Genomic DNA, 10852 nt, shown 5'->3' on the forward strand with positions numbered 1-10852 from the left:
ATATATATATATATATATATATATATAATAATTTTAGTAGAACACAAAACTTTGTCATAGAATCTTTTATTTATCCACTTAATTGGCTCCGGGTTGATGATAAATTAAAAACTAATACCACATCTGTAAAATATATACACTGGAATTATGAGAGAGGGAGTCGTAACGTAATTAAATATGTAGGTTTGGAAATTGGTGACAGTTTTCTAGTTCGTTTCACATTTTCTCTTTGACTCCTCCCTTGGATGAGAGCTCTAGGGAACAACTAGGTCAACAATTTCAAAGTAGAATCTAGTCACCGCCCCACAGACGTCACTCGGCTTCCTATTTTAACATACAGGAGTGATGTGCAAATATTTATGGTGCGCCACCTTGCGTCTCTCCATGTGGGTAATAGCTTCTTAATGAATTCTATGCATTTAATACATGCGTATACACACATATATCTTGAAACTAATGAATCGCAAATTGATTAGAATCGAATGAGGCAGTCTATGTTCTTTCATGTATCAGCCTTTTCAGTGACACAGAACCCTCTGTTTATCTTTTATATTTACACTTAATGATATTAGAATTGCATGGTCTTTAGGCAAGGATAATGTTAATACCTACTATGCTGTACGATCTTGGTAAGTACAGTGTTACCACTTTCTAATTACTAGCTTGATACAGCCATATCGTTAAACATATCTTTATCATTCTTCAGTTGCTCCCCAAAGAAACTAGATGAATATTCCATGTGTGAAACAATAAACTATGAAAACATTCTAACATTGAGTGAAGTTTAAAATAAGCTGAATGTATCCTTATGAAGTACTCCTAGGTAGATTTCTCAATACAAAACCAAAGAGAATTGGTCACAACATCTAACTTGCATGAATCTTCGAACCCTTTAGTCATCCTTGAAATGTACCGGTAAGCATTAAAACGGATTACTGGTTAGAGTATATAATACTAAAAACTTCGCCCTTTTAAAACAAATTTAATGATGAACTTAAAAAGACAACTAGTTAGTGTATATTTCTTTAACCCTTGCCAAGGGTTAAAAATAGGATTATTGTTTATTGTATATTCCTTAAATCTCTGCTAACGTTAAAACAATTTTGACGAACAATCCTAAAAATGATTTTGATGAGCCTAAATGAGAATTAACCGATAATGTATAAATTTCTCAAATCTTTTCCATCTCCAAAAGTGGGGTTCACTAATGTGTATCCCCACCATCTTTACCATCCTCAAAGTGGGTTTGAATAGCGTAAAAAACAGGACTTTGTTTCGCTGTATTCTCCAAATGTTTCCATTTTTTAAAACTGTTTTTATGAGATTAAATACAGAAATACTGACTTATGTATAATCCCAAATCCTTATAATCCTTAAAACAACCTTGATGAGCATAAAACAAGATTACTTAGGTAGGGTATATTCCGCAAAGGTTTCCAAGCCTTAAAATGGTTTTCTTAAGTTTAAAACAGGATTATTTATTCGTATATATTATCCATATGTAGAAAAATATTGTTGGTTACTGCAGGAGTTCCCAAAGTTTCTCAGCATAAAGCCCCTCAGAACAGTTTGCATCCTGACTGTAGCCTCACAGGAAATAAATCTATAATTATTGATTATCGTAATAATAGTGTATATATAGTATATTTGCCACGCCCCACCTCGACAGATTTCTTCAACCCTATTTTGGGAACTTTTGGATAAACGCATATATCATCATGTATTCCATCATTAAAACGATTTTAACACGCTTCAAACGACATTGCTAGCTAGGGTCCACCGCCCAACATTTTTGACATTTTAAAGAAGGAAAACGATTTGGTTGTTTTTTTATGTTTCCCAAACTGTTTGCCATATATCTTAAATGTTTTTAATGAAATTAAAACGGAATTATTGGTTAAAATATATTTTTGATGAACATAATACTGTATTAGGGGTAAATAAACATTTTCTAAAACGGTTACTGATTTGCGTATATCTTCCAAATATTTGTGACTTTTAAAACAGTTTTGTTGAGCATAACAAACATTTGCTTTGACAGAAATTCTCACAATACTCATATGATGAATGTAACAAATGATGCAATTTATTTTACTTTGTAACTTAGTTATATAATTTAAACTATGAGACGGCATGTATCTAAAAGGTGAAGAATTGCAAACTTTTCACTTTTTTCTTTACGATGTATTTCAGCCCGGCATGGCCAGGTGGTTAGGGCACTCGACTCGGAATCTGAGAGTCGTGGGTTCGAATCCCCGTCACACCAAACATGCTCGCCCTTTCAGCCGTGGGGGCGTTATAACGTGATGGTCAATCCCACTATTCGTTGGTAAAAGAGTAGCCCAAGAGTAGCTGCCTTCTTTCTAGTCTTACACTACTAAATTAGGGACGGCTAGCGCAGATAGCCATCGTGTATCTTTGCGCGAAATTCAAAAACAAACAAACAAAAACAGTTACTATGTATTAAAATTATTCAAAACTTTGAAATTTCTAGGTTTTTATTTTTTCGGAATAAAAATCAGTATTTTCATAACAAATAATTTCTATTAGCTTATGAACACTTCATGAAATAAACCTAAAACAGCAGGGTATTTATTTATGTTTACATAATTAATTTTTAAGAAGACATAAGAATCTTTTGCAACTTTAAACTGGTTGCAGAATATAATTTTACAAATATTAGTGGGTATATTTCATAATCAAATATCATACGCCTGGAGATTTAATTTGGCCTGTTTCTGTTTTTATTAATTAATTAGTTGTTCCTGAGTCTCGAGATCAATAGTTTGACTGATTAACTAGAATATGGTATTTAGTTGTTTATCAAACAGCAAACTCTAGCATTAGTCGCTTCTAGGAACAAACTTGTTGAAAAGACAAAGAGTTTGACAAATTAAGAAGAGATTGTTTGTTGTTAAGGGCAAGGGTGCACAATGACCTATGTGCGTTGTGCCCACTTTAGGAATATAACCCTAAACACTAGCGTTATAAGCCTTCAAGCTTACCGCTGAAACACAGGGAGATCATAAAAGGAGAGCAAAGATATTTATTGATCCTCGTATACTGGTGTTTTCTACTTAAATAAAGACAACACTTAGAAGCAATAAAAAATGCAGAAGTAATCTGAATCAACACAAAATCCGAATTTAATCTAACAATACATTTTTTAAACCTTCTATTAAAAAATATCATGAAGACCCTAAACTGGTCTGTTGAATATTTATTTTTCTAAAAGTATCACGAAGAGTTACAAAAACTCTTTAGAGAACAACCGTCACTGGAAATATTAAGAAGGATCCAAGTTGGCTTATTAAGAACAACTGGCCTCTTGAATATTGAATAGTCCTTAACCTGAGAGAATACGACAAATTCAAGCTGTTGTGTTATAAAAAAGCTTTGTTCTGGGCGTATAAATGACCAGTAAAATTTACCCGTTGAATCCTCCTTGCTCAGCTGTTCTGTTGAATGCCTTCCCCTCTAGGAATATAGAAAACATCAGCCTCTTGTAAAAAAAATTAATCTGCTCTGGGAAATTAAAACATTTAAATGTTTGTCCTGTTGAATATATCCTACTCAGTGAGTATTTGGAATTTCAAGCTCGCCTGTTAAGAACATCCTGTTCTGGAAATGTCAAAAACAACAACTATACTCTGACCTGTAGAGAAATAAAACGCAAAACAAAAATATTTTATAAGTATAAAAGAGACTTCAAGGTGATCTGTTGAATACCACCCCCTGCTCTAGTGGTATATTGAATGGGAACCTTTAACACAGCTTGCTGTGGGAGTATATGGGATTGTAATTTATCCTGTTAAAAATATTTTTCTTTAAGAATATAAAGAAGACTTCGAGGTGTTCTGTTAAGAACAATATGCTCGAGGAATATAAAGAAAGAAACAAATTACCATGTTTGACGCTTCCTGCTTTGAAAGTATGTGCGTATTTCAAGCTGATTTATTAAGCACGACCGATTCTTGGTACATGAAAAGCACTTCAAATCGTATGAAGCATGTGTCTTTTAGTTAGGACTAAAACTGTTACATCAAGCTACTGTCATATAAAACCCCGTACCTTTAACAACTATGAAGTATACTTCTAGAGTAGAAGATATTCAAAAAGTTAGGTTGAATGTTCTTTACACTTCTTGAGCAGGTTGCTCTTAATGTCCTAGCTTGAAGGTTTCTATGTGCTCTTAGAGCGAGGGGGTATTCAACAGGCCAATTGTAAGTATTCTATATACATCTAGAACAGAAGTACTCAATAGATCAGTTTCAGTTGTTTCAATTCCCACAGCTTATTCTTCATAACAGACAATCATGAATTCTCCATGTGCTTTCCAGCTCAGAGTTTACACAAAAGATTTCATTTCACGTTACTTCATTAGTTTTACTTCTAGCTAAAAAACACGTGTTTCAAGTTTTCGTTTTATGCTAGCCCAATAATAATCCGACAGGCTTTAGTTTAGCCAAGAAAAGCATGGTAGTCTACTATATCCTATGATAGCTTATTATTACGTATAAAATAAGATGCTTCAACTTTTAATTTAATGGTGATCTCATGTGACAGCTTAAGCTCTAGCTAAAACGAACATGCTTCAGATTTTAGATTTTAAAAGCGGCTAAATTAAATAAACTATTTGTGTTTTTTGCATAAGAAGAAGAATACTAAAATCAAAATGTAATGTTTTGAGTTTCGTTTATAAGTTAATAAAAGGGTTACAAAAAGAGGAATTTTCATTCAAAATGCTTAAATCTAGAAGGTTATTACAAGTCCTTTCAAAATTTAGCCCATCTTTATATTTGATTTTGTTCTAGATTAGAAAAATGTGTTTTTTTAAGCTTTAGAAGCCATATCATATTTTCTGTTACAGTCGTAAAGCTTCATTCTTGAATGTTTCTAAGAAATAAAGAGAATCAGTGTCCCCCCAGTGGCACAGCGGCATGTCTACAGACTTCTACCACTAGAAACCGGGTTTCGATACCTGTGGTGGGCAGAGCAAAGGTAACCCATTGTGCATCTTTATGCTTAACTACAAACAAATGTGTTTGAAGAAAATTATTTTTTCATGAAAACTATTAAAAATTCCGTGAAAATTTTTATTTTCATATTACACGTCTAAAAACATACGCTTGATTTACTATTTTGAAGATGGAACTCTTTTTATCAATACTCCCAATATTTAAGCTAAGGTATGCAGTGAAAATTCCAGCTATCTTAGATATTATCACACTTTCCAAGGAAAGTAAGTTAACACAAAGGCTTCAAAAAGAGGAATGTTCATTCAAAATTCTTAAATCTAGAAGGTTATTACGGATTCTTTCAAAATGTATCCCATTGTTAATTTTTTCTTACACTATATAAGAGAAAGTTTTGATTTTTACCTGAAGAAGCGACACAATATTTTTTATTAAAGTCGTAATGTTTCATTGTTGGGTGTTGCTAAGACATAAAAAGACTCCGAGATTTCACACTTAATTTTTATTCAAAATGTGCAGTTTTCTCGTGTCTGAAAAAAAAAAACTACCAAAAGTTTCGTGAAAACTTATATTCTCATATTATAGGCCTACAAAGATACACTTCACGTACGCTTTAAAAAATTAACTCTTTTCATGAAAACTCCCAATATTTAAACCCTGATATATAGTAAAAATCCTAGATATTATTATACTTCCCAACAAAAGAAAGTTAATACAAGAACTTCAAAAGAAAACAAAAAGGAATTTTTGTTCAATATTCTTATATCTAGAGGGTTATTACGGCTTCTTTCAAACTTTAGTCCATTTTGAACCTTGTTTTTATTCCGTATATGAGAAATGTTTGATTTTTAGCTTAAGAAGCAGCATAATATTTTTACTAAAGTCGTAATGTTTCATTCGTGACTGTTGCTAAGAAATAAAAAGACTCCGCAATGTGACACTTAATTTTGATTTAAAGTATGCAGTTTACCGTGTCTGAAAAATAATTTTTCAAAAACTACCAACAATTTTGTGAGATATTTTATTTTTTTATTATAGGCCTACATAAATGCTCTTTCAGGTACTCTTTTCAAAATTGAACTCTTTCCATGAAAACTCACAATATTTAAATCCTGATTTGTAGGGAAAATTCCAGCTATCTTAGATATTATTATACTTCAAAAGAAAGTTAATACAAGAAGTTCAATAAAAAAATTCGTTTAAAATACTTACATGTAGAGGGTTACAATGGCTCCTTTCAAAATTTAGCGCGTCGTTAGGAACGCGTTGCTAGGCCACCATGACAGGCGGCCATGACTCGTACAATACATGTCTCAACATGAATATAATTAATCATTAATTTGATAGTTAATAAAATCATTTATAATTAATTCGTCATAAAAAAGAACACATAAGACTAATTCGTTAATTAATTCTTCCTTAAGTAGATGCTCAGCACTAATTAATTAAATCATTTATAATTAATTCACTAAATCATTTATAATTAATTAATTCTAAAAAGGACGCTTAATGGTAATTAATTAAATCATTTATAATTAATTTGTCACAAAAAGAATTATCTTGTTCGTCAAGGGATAAAACCCGAGATTATTCTAAACGGCGGAAACATTATTATTATGACTGCCAATGATCTCGGAATAAGGATAATTGACAGCTACAATTTTATACCTATGTCTTTGTCATTGTTTCCAAAAACATTTCGATTAGAAGAACTGCAAAAAGGATATTTCTCTAATTTTTTTCAACATCAAGTCAAATCAAGAATATTGATGACCTATTTCGGATGCCAGTTTTTACTCTCCCAACACCATGTCAGCACCCAAGATACAAAATTTCCTGGATTGGCACTGTCAGTGACGAGAAGAAGAGTACAATAGATGTACAGGTAAGAAAAAATACTATCATTGTTGTGTCTTATTTATTGTGTTTTGTTGTTCTCTTGTTGAATGTTATATTTATAATTATTCACTTTATTCTTTAGATACTGCTGATCAGATGTAGATATACTTCGACATTGCTGTCTCCAGTTCAAGGAAGAGTTTCTCACAATCTGTGATGTAGACCCATTTAGATATATGACAACTGTTTCTGAGATCAAATATGGGAGTATGAATTCAAGAAAATGAGAATTAATGAGACAGGTTTAATGAATTTCCTAAGGGACCACACAGTAGTTCCCTGTCTGGATGTATAAGATTCCTATGGAGGAAGAGTTAATATTACAAGACTTTTATACAACGTAAAAGAAGGAAAAAAAAGTCAAGTAGATTTCACATCTTTACATCCATGGACTAATAAATACTGTGAATATCCTATTGGACATCCAAAAATTATAACGACAATTTTTTTATACTTATATAACTATTATATATTATAATAACTATTTCGGATTCATTAAATGTAAAGTTTTAGCCCCGAGGAAACTTTATCGGTAATATCGATTATCCCTACCTGTGGAGTGTGGCTAGATTGTTGAGAGAGAACTTTACAATAGTTTATACAAATGTGAGAGAATGGACTGACTGGATGGACTGACGAAATATTTAAGATTTACCAGAGAATATAGAAAAATCCAGCAGAGTATAAACTGCAAGATTATCTCGGAGAAAAATAAGTGTAACATTTTACGAATCTGAACTATAAAGAGTTTCCCAATGACGTCTATGCTGGTGAAGAAATATTTTGTGAATGAGGAGGGGTAAAAACAAACAATATTTTGTAAAATGGAAAGGGTATTTAATAGTTGGATCCCTGAAACAGATATGATTCGCCTGCCGTCATAAAATGTTATGTCTAACTCTATTTCTCATTATTCAACATGGATCAGTTGTATGCGACATTACCTAGTAACAGGTCTATGAATTATTTTGCTAATATTACTCTGACGAACTATATCACTTATTTTCCGAGATCTATCAACCTTGAATGATCATGGGAAGTTGCCTTGGCAGAACTACAGTATCCTGATGGTACAGACTGGATCAGTTTATTACCTACCTCTGATGGTCACAACAAAATCATTTATATTAGACCTGGTCAATACAAAGAGCCTGAAGATTTACTTAGAATACTAAACAGGTTAGACGAGTTGGCCTATGAATCCGACACATATCCTGTATTTGATTACGATTCATTCACCAGAAAAGAAAGTGTCAATATGAAAGAAAGATATTCCATATTACTTGATCCTGTACTATCTGTAATACTCGGGTTTGAGAATAATCATATAATATTAGAACCCACTATAGCTCCACATACGCCCCCCAGTGGCACAGCGGTATGTCTGCGGACTTACAACGCTAGAAACCGGGTTTCGATACTCGTGGTGGGCAGAGCACAGATAGCCCATTGTGTAGCTTTGTGCTTAACTTCAAACAAACAAATAGCTCCACATACTGTTAATATGCATGGAGGATTTTATTCACTCTACGTTTACTCAGATATTGTGGAACCTAGTATTGTCGGCGATGCACATGTGTCATTGTTACGAATCATTCAAGTTAAAGGTCAGGATGGGGATATGATTACTGAAACGTTTACGAAACCTCATTACAGACCTGGATCTAAAAAAAGAGATATCAGACTATTGAGATAGATATAAAGGACCACATGGGTCGATGTATACCATTTGAACAAGGATGGCATGGGTCGATGTATACCATTTGAACACAGGAGAGTTATCATTACTCTTCACTTCTATCGTCGTCATGAGAGTACCTTACAATAACGACCAGTAGGTTCATGACACATATTACGATTACCAGGGGGGGGGGAATGGATTACCATATTTTGCAGGTAGTCAATGGCAACGAGGTCACAGTTTGGGAAATGTTTGAAGGAACCTATTTCGTTCAGCCGTATCTTTTCTAAAAAAAAGGGGAGGGGCATTAGCTTTAGGAAAAAAGGCAGTTAAATCAAGTATAAATTTAGCATCAGATGTCATACAAGGAAAAGTTTTTGTCAATGTTGGAAAACGACGAGCAATACAAGGAGCTCAGAGTCTGGCTATAGAAGTTCTACATAATAAAGAGAAGAAATAGATAGGTCCAGTGTTCAGAATATCTAAATCTAAGAGACGAAGAACATCGACTCCTGTTAGTGTACAAAGTCTGAGCTAGACTTATGTTCTCTCTCTCTCTCCCACACAAAAAGTGCACCTGTAAACATGTTACTTCATTCTCTATTTTCTCAAGTAGATGTACACCTGAATGATAAACTCATTTCTTTGTCTCACAACCTTTAAGCATATAAGACCTACGTAGAAACTTTACTAAGTTATAATGGTGAAGCTAAGAGAAGTCACTTAACATAATCCATGTGGATAAAAGACACAACAAACAATTTTGTTGATCTTCATTTTAATGATGGTGAAAACGATGGAATCAAAGATCGACACGTAGATACACGTGGTAGTCAAACAGTCCACATGATTGGTCGTTTACAGAACAAGTTCTTGCCTAATGGTGAAAGTTTAAAACTCTGACTCGTACGAAGTAAAGATTCGTTTTATATTATGTCAAAAGATGAATCAAGATTCACAATTGTTCTACAACAAGTTTCTATATATGCTAGACAGGGTGAAGATCAGCCCCTCAGTTGTTTTGTCACATGTTAAAGCATTTCAGAAAGGAACAGCTGAATATCCTTTGAAACATATAGTACACAAATCGTTTTCAATTCCTCAGGGAAACATACAAGCATCTGTCGATAATGCGTTGTTAGATTAAGTACCTACATATCTTGTTATAGAATGTGTTGATAACGATGCATTTAACAGATCTTGGAAGAAAAATCCGTACAATTTCAAACATTACAATATCAATTTCGTGGCAACCAACATGGATGGAAAACAGATTCTCATTCGACCTTTACAACCAGATTTTGAAGCTGAGCTGTATGCACGAAGCTATGAAATATTATTTAGCGGAACTGGAAAACAAGTTCAATATCAAGGAACTGACATAGGATATGATGAATACTCGGGAGAATATACGCTCTTTGCTTTTGATCTTATACCCGATCTATCTGCTGGAGACTCCCACTTTAACTTGGTGAAACAAGGAAATTTACGAACTGAAATACATTTTGGTAGTGCTTTACCCAACACTATAAATGTTTTAGCGTATGTAGAATTACAGTCAATTTTAGAAGCTGATCAGTCTAGAAACATCATAACAGATATCTAAGAAGATATGTATACATTAGAAGTTTATTCAATCCTCTCACAAGATTTGTATATGAGAAAAAGTTTGGAGGTGTGTTTGCCAGTGATCAACTACCTGACCATGCAGAAAAACAATTACACATCGTCAACCTGGATCCGAATCATAAACCTGGTAACCACTGGATCTCTATTTGGTCGAAATGAACAAGGAGAATATTTTGATCCATTAGGACTGGCTCCACATAACCTCAACATAAGAAAATTCGTGAAGAATAATTGTCGAACGTGGACTTGCAACTAAAATGTACTGCAAGGACCATATTTGTCTGTGTGTGAACAACGAAAAGTCCTATCTAAATTTGGACCCCACAAAGATAGTAATGATATGTTTGTTCAGGATTTTGTTGTAAAACGTTTCATGTAAATAGGTTCTAAATAGATGTGACTTTTTATGTAGATCAGATTGTGAAATCTTTATTGTGGGAAAATAAATTGTTAAAAAGAATTATTGTGTCCAGATATTTTATTATAGTAATATTACTGAAATCTGTAATCCCTTAAGTAAGTTTTAATTAAGATATAATCCTTTATAGGACGAATTAATTAATTATATTCATGTTGAGACATGATTGAGTTATCCTTGACTTCGTGATACTATTACATAATCAATCAATATGGCGGCCTAGCAACACGTCCCCTGATGGCAAAAAAT

The sequence above is a fragment of the Limulus polyphemus genome, unplaced genomic scaffold (assembly GCF_000517525.1).
Source record: "Limulus polyphemus unplaced genomic scaffold, Limulus_polyphemus-2.1.2 Scaffold6358, whole genome shotgun sequence".
Classification (NCBI taxonomy): domain Eukaryota; kingdom Metazoa; phylum Arthropoda; class Merostomata; order Xiphosura; family Limulidae; genus Limulus; species Limulus polyphemus.